At 35.4% G+C, this 18813-nt stretch overlaps 1 protein-coding gene across 1 annotated transcript in view; it reads right to left on the bottom strand.

Moving 5' to 3' along the window:
* The window catches only part of LUZP2 (leucine zipper protein 2), a 517934-nt gene that overhangs the window by 50544 nt on the left and 448577 nt on the right, over positions 1 to 18813 (bottom strand). The window lies entirely within an intron of this gene.

Genomic DNA, 18813 nt, shown 5'->3' with positions numbered 1-18813 from the left:
GTTCCAAATTCCCTTTCAATTTCCCTATCTTTTGCACATCCTAGAAAAGTTAACCAATTTCATTTTATATGAGAAGTTGTAGTGTGCAACAAGGTTAATATGCTATATTGCAAAAGAAGATATAGATTAAAAAACCCAAAGAAAACTGAAGAAAGTTCAAAAAGTATGCTCCCATCTACATTCATATTTCATTACTTCTCTCTCTAGAGTTGAATTTTTTTGTCATGAAAATTTTCTTGGATCATTTATTTCAATCAGTTTGGCTAAGGTTTCTATAGTTGATCATTCTTACAGTATTGCTATTATTGCGAACATTGTTTTTCTGGTTCTGATCACTTCAATTTGCAGGAGTTTAAATGTCTTTTCAAATTTTTCTGAAACTCTTTGGCTTGTTACTTTTAATAAACAACATTATTTCATCATATTTTGTGGATATTCCTTCAATTTTCAGTTCTTTATCACAACAAAAAGAGCAGCAATATAAAGGTACTTTTCTCTTTTCTTTGATCTTTCTGGAATACAGAAGCTAATAGTAGCATTGCTGGGTCAAAGAGTATGCATAGTGTTTCTTTTTAATTTTCTTTAATTACTTTATACATTACTAAAATATTCTTGTTTAAGAGTAAACATAATATCCCCTCTCCCACAAAAATGTAAAACCTCATGAAATATAAAGTGAAAGAAAGAGAAGAAATGTGTTTCAGTTTGTGTTCTGTTACCATCAGCTCTGTCTTGTGTGGATCACATTCTTTATCATAAGTCCATCATAGAAGTTACTTCCATATTTTTCCACTGTTGAAGTTGCTGATTGTAATTTCCTTCATCCATTCCTCCCCACTACCATCTATTATATTTTCTCTCTCTTTTCACTCTGTCCCTCTTCCAAAATGTGGGCAACTGAGTGGCACAGTGGATAAAGCACCACCCCTGTGACCTAGAGGCCCCAAGCCTACATCCTACCCCAGAGACCTAGCAACCACCTGGCCCTGTGGTCCCAGACAGGCCACCTAATTCCACCACCTTACAAAAAGTAAAAAAAGAAAATGTCTTATATCTAACTATCCTCTCCTATGATCTACCCTCTCCTCTATCACCTACATCACTTCTGGTCTCCCCCGGCCCCCTTCTCTCCTTTTTCTTCTAAATGTCTATACCCTATTGAGTATGTATGCTGTTTCCTCTCTCAGCCATTTCCAATGTGAATGCAGGTTCCCCCATTCCCCCTCACCTTCCCCCCCTTCCATATCATTGCAAAAGCTACATGAAATATCTTTTACATGAGATATCTTAGTCTTTTGTACCTCTCTTTTCTCTAACTCCCAGTACATTTATCTTAAAATTCAACTGTCTCCTGATCTCCTCATCTATAAAAGTTCCTTTCTATCTGCTCTATCAAATAAGAAGGTTTATATGAGTATCAGCAGTTCATCATCATTGAGTCCCTCATAATTTACCTCTCTCATCCATTCTCTCTGTGCTTCACCTGAGTCCTGTGCTTGAAGATCAAAGTTTCTGTTCTGGTCTTTTCAACATGAACATTTGATATTCATTGAAAGTCCATATTTTCCATTTTAAGAGGATGTTCAATTTTGCTGAGTAGTTGATTCTTGGTTGCATTCCAAGCTCTTTTGCATTCTGGAATATCATATTCCAAGCCCTAAGAGCCCTTAATGTGGATGCTGCTAAATCCTGGGTAATCCTGATTGTAGCTCCATGATATGTGAATTGTTTCGTTTTGACTGCTTGTAATATTTTCTCTTTGACTTGGGAGTTCTAAAACTTGGTTATAATATTCCTGGGAGTTGTTTTTTGGATCTCTTTCCAGAGGAAATTGGTGGATTCTATCAATTCTATTTTGTCCTCTTCTTATAGAATATCAGGGCAACTGTCCTGTAGAAATACTTTAGAAATGAGGTCATTTTAAGAAATTTTAGAAATTTTTTAGAAATTCTTTAAAAATGAGGTCTTTTCTTGATCATGACTTTTAGGTAACTCCATAATTTCAAAATGATCTTTCCTGGATCTGTTTTCCAGATCAGTTATTTTTTCAATGAGATATTTCACATTTTCTTCTAGTTTTTTCATTCTTTTGTTGTTGAATTATTGTGTCTTGATTTCTCACAGTCTCATGGTCATCAGCTACCTTTAGCTCCATCTGCATTTGAAGGAATTGTTTTTGTCAAAGAGTTATCTTATCTCCTTTTCCATCTGGCCAGTTCTGCTTTTTAAAGCACTCTTCTCCTCATTAACTTTTTTGAACTGTTTGAACTGTTCTATCCATTTGACCTAAACTGGTTTTGAATATGTTATTTTCTTCAACTTTTTTTGGATCTCTTTGAATTAGCTTCAGACTTCATTTTAATGTTTTTCCCTCCATCTCTCTCATTTCTTTCCTCAATTTTTCTTCTACCTTCCTTACTTTATTTTCATAATCTTTTTTTGAGTGCTGTCATAGTAGGTGCCCAACTTCTATATTTCTTGGAGTCTTTAGATGCAGAAGCTTGGATTTTCATATCTTCAGATTGTGTATTTTGGTCCTCCATGAGACCAAAGTAATTTTCTATGGACATGTTCCTTTTATTCCTGCTTACTCATTTTCCCAACCTGTGCCTGGTTTTGGGGTGCTTCCTGAGCTTTTGAGTATTAATTGGACACCCCAACAAGGACCTCAGTATGTGAGGCTCTGACTGTTTTGGTCTGTCCCCTCTGGGGCCTCAGACTGCAACCAGGGTCCAAATGTGGTCAAAGTCCCAGAGCCCTGTGCCAGAGACAGAGGACAGACTTTGGCAGTCTCCCTCTACTCCTTTACCTTCTATATGCTGAGTGCTCAGGGAGCAGCTACCTGTCAGTTCCTGCTGAGCAATTCCATGGGTCTGTTCTCATTTCCTTGCCATGTAATGTAGGAAAAAAAGTATATTCCTTTCTACCCCCATTCAGTTTCCTCCATAGTTCTATAATATCTAGGTTTTCTAACAATCTATTTTCCTCCTTAACTTCTCTCTTGTTTATTTTATGATTCAATTTATCTAAATCTGAGAGTGGGAGGTTGAGGTCTCCCAGTAGTAGAGATTTGCTATCTATGTCTGCTTGTAGTTCTTTCAGCTTCTCCTCTAAGACTCTAGATACTATCCCATTGGGTGCATACATATTCAGTATTGAAATCACTTTATTGTCTATGGTACATTTTAGGATGATAAAGTTTCCTTCCTTATCTCTTTTACTGCTATCTATTTTTGAAGCTGCTTTGTCTGAGATAAGTACTGCTACCCCTCCTTTTTTTTTACTTGAGCTGAAGCAAAATATATTTTACTCCAAACTTTTACCTTTACTATATATTTCTCTGCTTCAAATGAGTTTCTTGTAAGCAGAATGTTGTAGGATTTGCTTTTTAATCCACTCTACTATTTACTTACATTTTAAGGGAGAGTTCATCCCATTCACATTCAAAGTTATAATTACTAACTCTTTATGGCTCATTGCTATCTTCCTTCTGTTTGTATTTTCCCCTTTTTCCCCCTATAATCCATATTCCCCAATGTTCTGTTTCTGAATACTGGCACCTTCAGTATGCTTGCCCTCCTCTATCCACCCCTACGGCTTTCTTTCCCTTTTCTCTTTTTCCCTTTTCCCTTCCCTTCCTTCTTGTATTTTCCATTTTTCTCCCCCTCCCTGTCTCCATCCCCCCCTCTCCTTTCCCCCATTTTAATTCTTGAAAGGTAAGTTTTTTTTTAAGTTAACTAAGTTTGTGTGTAAATTAACTTTAAGCCAAGAGTGATGAGAGGAAGATTCAGGTGCTTCTCATCTCCTCCCTTCTTCCCCCTCTATTACAAGAGGCCTTTTGTACTTCTTGATGTAATGAGATTTACCCCATTCAATCCCCACCATCCTCCTATCTCCTTCCTGTCCCCCTTTTTAAGGAGGTAGTGTTTTTGATCATTCTATCTGAGTCACAGAAAATCATAAAATTGTCCATAACTTCTGGCTAACTATATTCTCTCTAATAGAGTTACAATTTTGAGAGTTATTACAGTCTTTCTCCCAAGTAGGGATATAGCCAGTTTCATCACATTGGGTAGCAGTCTTATGGCTAAGTCATGAGTGTCCATTACTTATGGCTAAGTATATTCTCTCTGATAGAGCTACAATTCTCAAGAGTTATGAGAATCTTTTTCCCATGCTGAGATATAGCCAGTTTCATCTCATTGTATGACAGTTTTTTTCTTTACCCCTCCCCCCTTTATTTTTAACCTTTTGGTCTATCTCTTGACCCTCCTGGCTGATATCCAAATTTTCTATTCAGATCTGGTTTTTTTCATCAGGAATTGTTGGAAGTCTCCCATTTCATTAAATGTCCATCTTTTCCCCTAAAGAGAAGGATCATCTTTGCTGAATAGTGGATTCTTGGCTGCATTCCAAGCTCACTTGCTGTTTGGAATATCTCCTTCCAGGCCCTTCAATCCCTCAATGTTGATGCAGCCAAGTCCTTTGTAATCCTTATTGTGGCTCCTTGTTATTTAAATTGTTTCTTTCTGGCTGCTTGCAGGATTTTCTCTTTTATCTGATAGTTTTAGAATTTTGCCACAACATCCCTTGGTATTTTCATTTTAGGATCTCTTTCCAGAGGGGATTGATATATTCTTTCAATAAATATTTTGCCCTCTGGTTCCATGATATCAAGGCAATTTTCCATCACTAAATTCTGTAATATTAATTTTAGGGTTTTTTTTTCCTCTTCAATGTTTTCAGGAAGACCTATAATTCTCAGGTTGTCCTTCCTCAATCTATTCTCAAAGTCAGTGGTTTTGTTGATGAGTAATTTTACATTTTCTTCTATTTTCTTCTATTTTTTGGTTTTGTTTAACAGACTTTGCTGTCTCATGAAGTCATTAGTTTCCACAGATGCCATTCTTTTTTTTAGAGAAGAATTTTCTTCATTTACCTTTTGTAACTCCTTTTCCAATTGGTCAATTCTATTTTTGAAAGAGTTTTGCATTTGACCAATTGGGATTTTGATAGAATTACATTCTTTTTTGCATTTGTACAATTGTATTTTCCAATGATTTGTTTTCTTGTTGCAAGGTGTTAATTTTCTCTCCAGAATTTTCGAATTGATTTTTGAACTCCTTCCTTATTTCAATGAAGTCTTTCTATGTTGGAGAGAAGACCATATTCTCCTCAGAAGTTCTAGGTCTCTCTGAGCTAAAGTCTTTTCCTTCTGAGAATTTTTGCTATGGACCCTCTTTTTCACTGACCTTTCTTCATTATCCTAAGACCTTGTGTTGGGGAGTGGTTGGTTCATAGATGTTTGGTGTCAAGATCCCTAGAGGCTTTACTCACTGAGTGTAATATCTCCAGCTGGCCAGTAGGTGGTGCTAGAGGTTTTGCTCACTGAGTGTAATATCTCCAGCTGGTCCATAGGGGGTGCTGTTTGCTTTCTCTGGAGTGTCTGTGACCTTGACTGAGACGCTCTCCCTTGGCCTGGAGGGTGTGTTTGAAGCTGTTACATACTTTTGTCTTTGAACAACAGTGGTTTATACCCGGGGGTGAGGTCATCACTCTCCCTATTGTCATCTAGGGTGGTAATCTCCTGCTCACATACCTGAGTGTGGGACAGAAGTAGTCTGTAATTGTGTTTGTTCTTGGAAGAGGCTTCAGCTGAAATGAAGGTGTGGACTCTGAGTTCCTCCAGACCAGAAGGGCTCAAGGATCTTGGTCTGCAAACTTTCTTGCACAGGAATTCTCCAGTTGGTCAGCCCCACCACCAAGTCTGCTCCCTAGTTGACCCAAGCCCCCGCGGTTGGCCAGGCTCTCACTCCACCACTGCTCAAGCTGGTCCAATTCTCGGGCCTTCAGGATACTGGGCTCCAGCATCTCTGCTAATCAGGCTAATCCATGGCTGATCCAGGCTCCCAAGCTCTCACTGGTCCAGTGCTCCCAGTCTACCCTCTCTGCTCAAACTCACCCATGATCTCACAAGACAGATCTTGAGTTGGATGTTCTCCTGGCTTTTCATTCTGGATTTTGTTGATCAAGTTTCTGTTAAGAGCTTTGTTTCATATTATGTATAAGGGAAAATAAGGATTCTTTACAACTCTGCCTGTCTTCTCTTTGCCATCTTGGCCAGAAATGTATGCATAGTTTTGAAACACTTTGGCATAATGCACAAATATTCTCCAAAATGGTTGGACTAGTTCAAAAGTCCACCATGAGAGCAATAGTGTCCCAATATTTCAACATCCCATCAAATTTATTATGTTCATTTCCATTTATGTGAGCCAACAAATCCTCTAAATAATTATTGATTAGAGAAATATAAATTAAAATTTTGAGGTACCACACCATTTCTCTAATCAATAATTTTCATGTGACTATAGAGATTTGATTTCTTCTAAATCAGACTGTTCATATCAGTTGAACATTCAATGGGGCAATGACTCATATTTTATAAATTTTAATTAGATCCTTAAATATTTGAGAAACAAATCCTCTCTCCTCCCTTTCAGTTTTCTTTTTCCCTATTAATTTTGACTGCATTAGTTTTGGTTCTGCAAAAACTTTTTATTATCACACAATCAAAATTATCCAATTTATTCTCTTTGATCATTTCTGGCTCTTATTCATAACCTCTTTCCTTATCCATGGATCTGAAATTTATCCAATAATCTCTATTTTGTTTATATTAACATCTTTATGTCTAAATACCATTTTAAGTCTAAATCAATGCAGATCTATGCCTAGTTTCTGCCAAACTGCTTTCCAGTTGTTCAAATATTGATTTTGTTTGTCAAATATTGATTTCTCACGCCAAAAGTTTTCATCTTTGTGTTTAACAAGCACTATATTTTTTGGTAATTTATGGCTGTATATTTGCATCCACTGATCCACCACTCTATTCCTTAGCCAGTACCAGTTTGTTTTCATGACTACAACTTTGTAATAAAATCTGATACTGCTAGAATGCCATCCTTCACAGTTTTTCTCATTGATCCCCATGATATTCATGATCTTTTATTCTTGGGATCAATTTTGTTACTACTTTTTCTCCTTCTATATCATAATTTCCATAATTTCTTTGTTTCTGAATGTAATTCAAAATTTAGCTAAACTGAAATACTTTAGGTTTATAAATACAGTTCTCTCACTAACTACCAAATGCCATTGATTATTTCTTTGCCTGAGGTGGAAGAAAATTGTAAATTGGTAATTTTTTTAATTGTAATATACTTTCGCTTTCTATGTTTATATTAATGCTATGCATTGTATCTCCAATGCCATTCATTATAGACTCCCTGGTTCATCCATGTTAATAATTTGACTCATGTACCATTCAGAGAAACTTGAAGACAATATTAGAGAGACTGTATCAACCAATCATGAGGAGTGAAATGGAATCTGGGAAGCAGAGACCAGCAATGTGGTCTATAACTCCAAAAGAAATGTAAATTACCTTCAATAAAATGAATAGCAAAAGAAATTTCAAATATTCAGTGGAAGAGTTTCTCATTACCCTGGTCAGTCTCTTGAAATATGCCTTCTTTGTTCTATTTCTTTTTAATGTAACGTGCCCTGATTAATTTTAATAAACCTAAGCCTGATAATAAGATAGCATGGGCCCCTCTTTGTTTAGTATCATGGTATTGTGTCATAAAATGTGCTGCCTTACAACTGGCATAATCAAGGCAGAAAAAACTTCCCCCTTACACATTGAAAAAGATATTCACGTGGTTTGCCATTTGCTTCTTTGACTTTTTTTTAATAGGAGGGCAACTACGTCAAATAGAGTTAAGTGACTTGTTCAGAGTCACAAAGCTAGTGATTTTGTCACATTTGAACTCAGAAAGATGAATCTTCCTTTCTTCAACTAGTTTTAGCAGTCTATCTATTGTGCCACCTAGTTACTACCAACTGTGCATTTATTCCCATTAAATATTTTTTTTCTTTTATCCCTCTGTCTCTTTTTATTATATCACTCTCCTAAAATCTATTTTGCTTCTGACTACTGTCTTCTTTTATCTGCACTCCCTTTTGTCACCCATTAGCCTTTCTCTCATCCATTTCCCTCTTACTTTCCTGTTGGGTAAGAAATTTCTATTACCAATTGAGAGAGAGATAGAGAGATAGATAGATAGAGAGAGAGAGAGAGAGAGAGAGAGAGAGAGAGAGAGAGAGAGAGATTGTGTTTGTATATGTATGTGTGTGTCTATGTGCGTATTTATAATCCCTTTTGGGAACATTCAGATGTAAATGAAGTTAAGCACTACCCCAACCCATAGTCCCCCAATTTTCACCTTCACTCTTAAATCACTCCCTTATGCAGCAGATATCTCTTTCATGTGAGATAATGTCACTCCTTTTTCATCTTTCTTCAAGGGAAACCTTTTCTCTTTGATTCTCAGTTTTTTATCACAATATAATCAACTTAGTACTAGACCATGTACAATACTTCTCTAACTTTCCTAAGAATGGTATAGTTCTATGTTATGTGTATATTATCTAAGTTATAGATATATTATAAGATTATCTATGTAAGATTTATAAGATATCTTATATCTAAGTTAAATGTACTGATATTCATATAGGAAAGTAAAGTTAAAATTTCTTGATTCCCTTATGATTTCTAACTCATATTTTCTTTTATATGCTTCTCTTAAGACTTGCATTTGAAACTCAACAGTTCTGTATAACTCTGATTTTTCCATAAGGAATGCTTGAAGTTTTCTATTTAAATAAATATCTACTCCTCCCTTGAAGTATTAGCTTAATTTAGGTTTGTACATTATTCTGGGTAGTATTCCCAGTTCTTTTGCCTTCTAGAATATTATCTTCTAAGCCCTCCACTCCTTTAACAGAAAATCTGCTAAATCTTTAATGAGCCTGACTATGGCTCCATGACATTGGTGTGATTTCTTTCTTGCTATTTGAAGCATTTTATTTTCAATCTGGGAGTTCTAGAATTTAACTATTATATTGTAAGAATTTTCATGTGCAGTACTCTTTCAGGTAGCAAAAGGCGAATATTTTCAAATTCTATTTGCCCTCTCGTTAAACAGTATTAAGGTAGTTGTCATGGATGACTTTGTTAAATATGATGTTTAGTTAAGTGAAGAGAACAATGTACACTTCAACAACAACATTATGAGATGAGCAACCTTGATAGAAGCAGCTCCTCTCAACTGTTCATAGAGATAAGACAACTGTATTTGACTGGTTATATCCTATATTATCTACAACCAGAAGATGAAAAAGAAACCAAAGCAAAACACGGAAAAAAAAACAAACCCTTTCAAATCTGATGAACATTTTGTAAAAATAATCTTGTGCCAAAAATTACTAATTTGTAAACATATTTAACAAAATATGTATGTGCAATACTAACCTGACTACTCCCTGCTGAGTAGAAGCAATAAGAATGGAGGGTGGAGGGAAATTTTGTAACTTGGAAATATGCATGTACACATGGATGAAAATAAATATTTTTTTAAAAAAGAAATATTAATGCCAAAAAAAAGACAGGGATTCATCTAAGCTCTACAAAGAATCCTTCCAAGCAATAGGGGGCTCAGATCAAATTCTGGAGTAGTAGAACTCACAAAAAGAAAAAAAAAACAGGGTGGGGGCACAGACTACAGAGAGAAGCCAGGAACTTCCCTGATATCTTTCCAGTTCCCTAGAAAACAGCATTAATGAAGTTTCTAAATAGATTCTGGAGCAAAAGAACAAAAAATTCACAAAAAAACAGAATGGATCAATTTTCTAATTTATCTTGGATTTTTTCTAGCTTATTCAAGAAATGTTTGAAGGACTTCAGGAAACATATATCTGACTCAAGAGTAGAGAGAGTTTGGCCCAGGGCAGTCAAGTATAGAGGAAGATAGTGGGAGGATCTTAGCTGCAGCACAGATCAGCAACCAGATCCCAGGGTTTGGGCTTGGCAGATCAGTGGCATAGCAAACCAACTGGGGAACATCAATTCTAAGTGAAGAAAGCAATCTGCTGACTCCAAAATTTGCATCATTGATCATAACAATAAGAAAATACTAACAGAAATCATATCTCAATAGATACTAAAACAGTTTTTGAGCATATACAATATCCATTCTTACTAAAAACCCTAGAGAGCATAGGAATAAATATAATTTTCCTTAAAATGATAACAAAATCTATCTAAAAATCATCAGGCAGCATTATATTTTGAGGGATAAAGTAGAAGCATTCCAGTAAGATAAAGGATGAAATGAGGATGCCTGTGAAACAAGGAATTGCACCATAATAATTCAATATAAGATTAGAAATGTTAGTTTTAGCAATAAAAGAATAAAAGAAAATTGAAGGAATTAGAATAGTCAGTGAGGAAACAAAACTCTCACTCATTGCAGCTCGTATGATGTAATACTTAGAGAATCCTAGGAAATGAACTTTAAAAAAACTACCTGACACAAATAACATTTTACCAAAATTACAGGTTATAAAATAATCCCACATAAGCTCACACCAATTTTTTTCTGTTACCAACAAATCTCAGCATGAAGAGATAGAAAATGAAATTCCATTTAAAATAACTATAGACAACATAAAATATTTAGGAATCTGTCTGCCAGACAAAAGCCAGAAACTATATAAACATAATTAAGAAAGACATTTTACACCAATAAAGTCATATATAAGCAATTATAAAAATGTCAACTGCTTGTAAGTCAGAAAAAATGATAAAAATGACAATTTTTCCTAAATTAAATTATTTATTCTGTGGCATACAAATAAAGTAAAGATTTATCTCATTAAGCAAGGAAAAATAATAATAAAATTCTTCTGTAGGAACAAAAGTTCAAAGATACAGAGGGAATTAATGGAAAACAAAATATAAAGGAAAGTGATCTAAGTATATTAGATCTAAAATTACATTTCAAAGCACTAGTTATCAAAACTCTTTGGTACTAACTAAAATGATAGAGTAGTGCATCAGTGGAATAGATTAGGTACAAAAGACACAATAGAAATTACTATAGTAATCAACTGCTCAAAAAACCCCAAAGATTCTAACTTCTGGAATAAGAACTCACTATTTGACAAAAACTACTGGTTAAAAAGTTTAGGATATAGATATAAAGGGTGATACCATAATTCAGCTAGGAGAAGAAGGAATTGGTTATATGTCATATAATGGAAAGGAGAGGAGTATATAACCAAACAAGAGACAGAGAATATTATAAAATGCCAAATGGATAATTTTGATAATAATAAATAAAAGATTTTGCTGGGGTAGAGCCAAGATGGAAGCCTGAATCTACCATGCTCCTGGAGCTTTTCCTTTCCAAAAATAAATGAAGCCTTTGCAATGACATTAAAGCTACAGATCCCACCAAGAAAAAGAGATGATAAAAAATGTTTTCAACAGGAGACATTGTGGAGCATCTTTAGTCAAGTTCTGTCTTTTTGGGGTGAAGGGGGAAGTAAAGTCAAACCAGGCAAGAGAGTGGGAGAGGCTTGAAGCCACAGTACAATCCAGGTTCTGACAGCTTAACAATAGCTTAGGAGGTCCTGGTAGCTAGAGAGCAAGCAAAGATGGAGAACCCCAATCCTAAACAAAGTATGACCCTTAGGAACACCAGGACAAAATGCATGACTAGTTTGGAACAAACCACTCCACAAAAAAGGACCTGGATATAAAGGAGGAAATAAACCTCTGCAAAGGTAAGGCCTAGACTTCATATGCAATGATCTGATCAGTGACAAGCCAGGGATCAGACCCTAACCCCAGGATAAAAAGTTTAGATCTATATTTCCTGTACCCCAGGAGCAAATCTGAAATAACAAAGATGAGTAAAAATTATAATAAAGCACTCAATATAGAAGACTATTTTGCAGATAAAGAAGATAGTAATGTCACATTGGAAAAAGAAATCAGTGAAAAATTGCCCACAGGGGAGTCACAAAAGAGTCTATGAATTGGACTCAAATGCAAAAACTCATAGAAGAACTTTATAAATTTAAAAGGCAAAGAAGAGAGGGAGAAGAAAAATGAAAAAAAAAGAAATGAGAGTCACACAGAAAAATTATGAAAAGTTGAAAGAAATTAATCCTTTAAAAGTAAAAATAAGCAACTGGTAATGGAAACAAAAAAGCTAATTGAAGAAACTAAAACCCAAACAATTAGAATTTCACAAATAGAAACCAATAAATCTATAAGACTACAAGATTCAATGAAACAAAATGAAAAGGCTGAAAACTTTGAAGAAAATATAAAATACATTTTTAGGAAAAATAAACAACCTGGAATATAGATCCAGGAGAGATAATCTATGAATCATCAACTGCAAGAAAACTTAGATCAATAAAAGAACCTGGAAAACATCATGCAAGAAATTACCAGGGAAAATTGTCCAAATCTACTCGAATAATAATAAGACAATACAGTCTTAGAAAGAATACCTACGATTACAATCAAGAATTTACCACCCTGAAAAATTCAACCTATGTTGTCAGGGGAAAAGATGGATGTTCAATGAAATATAAGACTTACAAAATTACCTGACAAAAAAATCTAGAAATGAACAGAGAATCCAATCTTCAAATATACAACTCAAGAGATTCATTAAAAAGGTATATGAAAAGGGGAAGGAAAAAACAAAACAAAACAAGATGCATGTTAGTTAAGAACATCAAATTGTATTCAATCATAAAAGGAAAGATATAACACATAAATCTCGAGAATTATACTTGAAAACATTGGACTTAGAGGATATGAATTTGGTTGAGTCTTGTTTCTCCATTGAAGAGGCCCAAGGTAACATCACTATATTTGAGACAAAAAGACTTTCTGAAAAACAGGGGTGTTTACTCTGAACTTATGTCTCAGTTTCCTTTGACCTGTATTATTTGTAATATGCACACAAAGTTTAGCATTTTCTCTATTGAGGGCATCATAAGGTGGGTCATCCTGAGTCAACATCTCTCCTAGCTTACACTCAATTGCAAAATTCTTGAGGGAGAACATCCCAGTACTTAGAGCGCTTTGATTTTCTTATAGTTAATTAAGTGATGATATATATATATATATATATATATATATATATATATATATATACATACTTTATTTAACATGTTTAACAAAGGGTTCAGAATGCTGGGTGGTAGTGGGGCAGAAATGTGGGAGAAAATATGCTTGGGAAGAGGGATAAAAATAGTTAATGAAAGGATGTGGTTTGGATGATACATTGGTTCATGAGGACTTGTGTGTCCATGGAGGGTACTTGAAAAGGTGGTAAGGTAAAAATTGATTATAATTTGATATAAGGCAAGATTATAATTTGACATAATTGTAAAGTATACTTCAAATGAGACAGAAGAGGGGAGGGTACTTAATGACTGTGAGGCAATGCTACTTATCAAACAATCAATCAGTCAATCAATCTGTGATGGTACTTTGATAACAACACTTTGAGTGTATCAAGCAATCAATCACTCAGGCTGTGATTGATGTTATTGGATTAAAAGTACTTGAGTATTAATAACACTAGGTGAAGAAGTACAAAGTTTTATAATTTTTAGAATGAAAGAAGGGATGAAATGAACACTGAGTAAATCCTATTCAATAGATTTGGCCCAGAGAGGGAATAAGATATATTCCCACTTCAGTTTAAAAATCTATAGTATTTTAAAGGGAATGGCAGTGGGAGGAAGAAGGAAAGATAAGGGAAGAATGGACTGAGACCAGGAAAGGTGAAGGTATAAGTGAAAATAAACTGAAAGTTAAATTTTAAAGAAAAGTTGTAGAGGGAAGGGAGCAAAACTTTAGTGAGCAGGAATAAGAGGAAAGAAAAGAGAAAATTGTAAATAAGGAAAGCTAGAATGGAAGGAAATACAGAATTAGTAATCTTAACTGTAAATGTTAATGGGATGAACTGTCCCACAAAATACAAGAGGATAGCAGAATGGATTAAAAATCAGAATCCTATAATATGTTGCTTACAAGAAACACATTTGAAGTAGAGAGACACACACACACAGAATAAAGATATAAAGATGGAGAAAAATAAACTATGCTTCAGCTGAAGTAAGAAAAAACCGTAAGTAATGAAGCTATATCATTATTTCTTTAGTTTTTTTCAAGGAAAATTGGGTTAAGTGACTTGTCCAAGGCAACACAGCTAGGTAATTATTGTATGAGGCAAGATTTGAACTCAGGTACTCCTGACTCCAGAGCTGGTGCTTTATCCACTGCATGCACCTAGCCACGCCTGGCTAAATCATTATTAAACATGTTTGCACTTAGTGGTATAGCAACCAAATTCATAAAGGAAAAGCTGAGTGAATGATGAGCAAACATAGACAGCAAAACTTTAATAATGGGGAAACTTAACCTTTCTCTTTCAGAATTATATAAATCTGATCAGAAAATAAACAGGAAGGAAGTTAAGAAAGTGAATGAAATCTTAGAAACTGCAGATATGATAGACCTCTAGAGAAAACAATGGGGAGGAGCCAAGATGGCAGCGAAGGCAGCATTTCCCAGGAAATCCTTCCCCCCCAAACTCCATAAAAGCAAACAAATGAAGACTCTAGTCAAAATTTAGAGGAGCAGGGGGGCAGTTAGGTGGTGCAGTGGATAAAGCATTGGCCTTGGAGTCAGGAGTACCTGAGTTCAAATCTGGCCTCAGACACTTAATAATTACCTAACCTTACCTAACCTTGTGGCCTTGGGCAAGTCCTTAACCCCATTGCCCTGCAAAAATACTTAAAAAAAATTTAGAGGAGCAGAACTCACAGAAAGACTGAGTGATAACATCTTCCCAGTCCAAGATAACTTAGAAGTTCCACAGGAAAGGTGTGTTCACCAGGACTAGGGGTTGGAAAAAAAGCCGCTGCCAGCACAGCGCAGCCCAGCCGGGCACAGCCCAGAGATCACTGGCAACAGCTTGAAGGGGCAAGGAGAGAACTCTGCCACACCAGAATGAGTCTGCATTGAGGAGCAGCAGTCACAGAATCTGCAGCGAGAATATGGAAAAGGCATCTTGCACCCCCAGAGACCATAAGGGAAGTCTGCAGAGATTTTTCTGCTCTCCCTTGTGGTAGAGCTAAGCTGTTTGCCTACATTCAGATACAGGTTGCTGTTTGGGTTTCCATACTAAGATAGCAGGATCCCTCCTTATAGCCCCAAGGTAGAGGGAAGTAAGGGATCCATCTACATATGCAAGCATAGGCTAGAGAGCACAAGACCTTGGAGGAATAGAAGTCCCAGTGGGTTGCCCCCCACCAAAAAAAACCCTCAAAGCCTTGGAAGTGCTGTCTTGGGATGAGGAAATGAGTAAACAACAGAAAAAGAAAAATATGACCATACAGAATTGTTTTAGTCCCATGGAAGATCAAAACACATACTCAGAGGATGACAAAATCGAAGCTTCTGTATCCAAAACCTCCAAGAGAAATAGAAAATGGGCTCAGACTATGGATGAGCTCAAAAAAGACTGAAAAGCAATTAAGAGAGATGGAAGAAAAATTGGGAGGAGAAATGAGAGCAATGCAGAAAAATCATGAAAACCAAATCAACAGCTTGGAGAAAGATATACAACAAAATACTGAAGAAAATAATATGTAGGGGGTGTCTAGGTTGGCATAGTGGATAAAGCACTGACCTTGGAGTCAGGAGTACCTGGGTTCAAATCCGGTCTCAGACACTTAATAATTACGTAGCTGTGTGGTCTTGGGCAAGCCACTTAACCCCATTTGCCTTGCAAAAAGCAAAAAAAAAATTAATAATGATAATAATAATATGTAAAAAAAAAGTTTAGGCCTAATAGAAAAAGCAAAACAAGGCAAATGAGGAGAAGAATGCCTTAAAAAAGCAGAATTGGCCAACTGGAAAAGGAGATAAAAAAGCTCTCTCAAGAAAATAACTCATTCAAATGCAGAATGGAACTAGAGGAAGCTGATGACTTTGCAAGAAATCAGGAAGAAATAAAACTCTTCCAAAAAAGCCAAAAATTAGAAGAAAATGTGAAATATCTCATTGGAAAAACAACCAACCCTGAAAACAGATCCAGAAGAAATAATTTAAAAAATTATTGGGGTATTTGAAAGCTATTATCAGAAGAAAAGCCTAGACTTCATTTTTCAAGAAATAATAATACAGCAAAATTTCCCTGAGATCCTAGAAGCAGAGGGTTAAATAGAAATCGAGAGAATTCATTGGTCACCTCCTGAAAGAGATCCCAAAAGAAAAACTTCCAGGAATATTATAGCCAAATTCCAAAGCAAAGAGAAAATTCTAAAATCTGCCAGAAACAAACAATTCAACTATCCAGGCTCCATCTTCAGGATTACACAGGATCTGGCAGCATCTACATTAAGGAATATGATATTCCTGAAGGCAAAAGATTTTAGTTTACAACTGAGAATCAACTACCGAGCAAAATTGAACATCCTTTTTCAGGGAAAAGATGTACTTTCAGTGAAACAGGGGATTTTCAAACTTTCCCATTGAAACAACCAGAGCTGCACAGAAAGTTTGATCTCCCAGTGCATGACTCTGGTGAACCACAGAGGGAGTGGAAGAGAAGGACTAACTATGAGGAACTTAATGGTACTGAACTGTTTGTATTCCTTCATGGGAAGAAGATATTAATAACTCATTTGAACTTTTTCATTTACAAGAATTGTTAGAAGAAGAATATATAGAGAGGATATAGGAAGGAGTGGAATGGTCTAATATAGTAAAAAGATGGAGTCAATGGGTGAAAAAGGAAAGTACTGGGAGGAAGGTAAAGGAGATGAAGAAGAAGCTAGGAAATTTCACATAAGAGTCAAAAAATAGCTTTTTTCAATGTAGTGGAAAGGGGGAAGGCAATGGGGAATGAGTAAGCCTTCATTTGCATCAGAAATGGCTCAGAAAGGAAATGACATACACACCTAATAGGGTGAGAAAATCTATCTTACCCTCGAGAAAAATAAAAAGAAAGGGACAGGATAAGGGGGAATGGGGGGGGTAGGTGATAGAAGAGAGGGAAGGTCGAGGGAAAGGGTACTCAGATTCAACACACATTTGGACAGGGTCACAATGAAAGGAGAGAGAGAATAGAATAAATGAGAGGGGGGAGAAATAGAGTGGAGGTGCAGCTAGTAATAGCAACTGTGGGAAAAATATTGAAGCAACTTCTCTGGGGGACTTATGATAAATAAAGCAACTCACCCCAGAGACAGAGCCATTGGAATCTGAATACAGACTGAAGTCCATTTTTTTCCTCTCTGTATTCTTGAGGTTTCTCATCCTCTTGGTGGGGGGCAGGGGGGCGGGGTTATGTTTACTCTTATAACACATTCAATTTACATCAGTGTATGACATGGAAACAATGTTGAGACTATCAGACAGCCTTCGGGGGGGGGGTGGAGAAAAATTGTAGAATTAAGAGCACTGCAAAAAAATGATAGGTACATATTTCTATTGTATATAATTGGAAAACAAATAAAATGTTAAAACATTAAAAGAAAAAAGAAAAAATGGGGAGAGAAAAAAATATACATTTTTCTCTGCAGTACACAGCATCTATACCAAAATTGACCATGGGCATAAAAATCTTATATTAAAATGCTGAAAGTAAGAAATAATAAATACACACTTATCAGACCACAATGAAATAAAAATTGCCTGTATAAAAGATCACAGAAAGAGAAATCAAAAACTAACTGGAGACTAAATAATTTAATTTTAAACAATGAGTACATTAAATAGCAAATCATAGAATTAAGCAATAATTATATACAATAAAATGATAATAATTAGACATCATTCCAAAATTCATGGATTTCAGTCAAGGCGATTTTGAGGGGAAATTTTATATCTCTAAATGCTTTTATGAATAAAATAGAGGAAAGAGGAGAGTAATGAATTGGGCATACAACAAAAAAGCTAGATAAAGAACAAATTTAAGATCTCCAACTAAAAAGAAAATTAGAAATTCTGAAAATCAAGGGAAAGATTAATGAATTGGAAAGCAAGAAAACCCATTGATCTAACAAATAAAATTAAGAATTTGTTTTATGAAAAAGCCAATAAAAGAGATGAACCCTTGGTTAATCTGATTTAAAAAAGAAAGAATATAATCAAATTACCAACATCAAAAATGAAAAGGGTACACTAACCACCAATAAGGAAGAAATTAAAGAAATAACTCAGAGGGCAGTTGGGTGGCACAGTGGATGGAGCACTGCTACTAGAGTCAGGAGGAGCTGAGTATAGATCTGACCTTAGACACTTAATAATAATTGACTAGCTGTATGACCCCAGGCAGGTCATTCTAGTCACCATTGATTTAAATAAATAAAATTTAAAAAAATAAAAATGATGGGGCAGCTAGATTGCACAGTGGTTAGAACACTGACCCTGGAGTCAGGAGTACCTGAGTTCAAATCCAGCCTCAGACCTAGCTGTGTGGCCTTGGGCAAGCCACTTAACCCCATTGCCTAGCAAAAAAATAAAAATAAAAAATATAATAAATAAAAATAAAACAGTTAATTCAGAGTTACTTTGCAGAACTGTATGCCAATAAATTGGATAATCTTAATGAAATGGATGAATATTTTACAAAAATACAAACCGCTTAGATTAACAGAAGAGGAAAAATATATTGAAATAATCCTACTTCAGAAAAAGAAATTGAAGAAACCATCAATACAGTCCTTATGAAAAAGGCTCCAGGTCCAAATGAATTTACAAGTTAATTCTACCAATATTTAAGGAACACTAAATTTCTCCTCTATGTAAACTACTTGAAAAAATAGTAGAGAAAATAGTTCTTCCAAATTCCTTTTATAACACCA

The sequence above is a fragment of the Macrotis lagotis genome, chromosome 3 (genome assembly GCF_037893015.1).
Source record: "Macrotis lagotis isolate mMagLag1 chromosome 3, bilby.v1.9.chrom.fasta, whole genome shotgun sequence".
In the NCBI taxonomy this organism is placed as follows: domain Eukaryota; kingdom Metazoa; phylum Chordata; class Mammalia; order Peramelemorphia; family Peramelidae; genus Macrotis; species Macrotis lagotis.
This window is presented reverse-complemented; position numbering and strand designations above follow the sequence as displayed.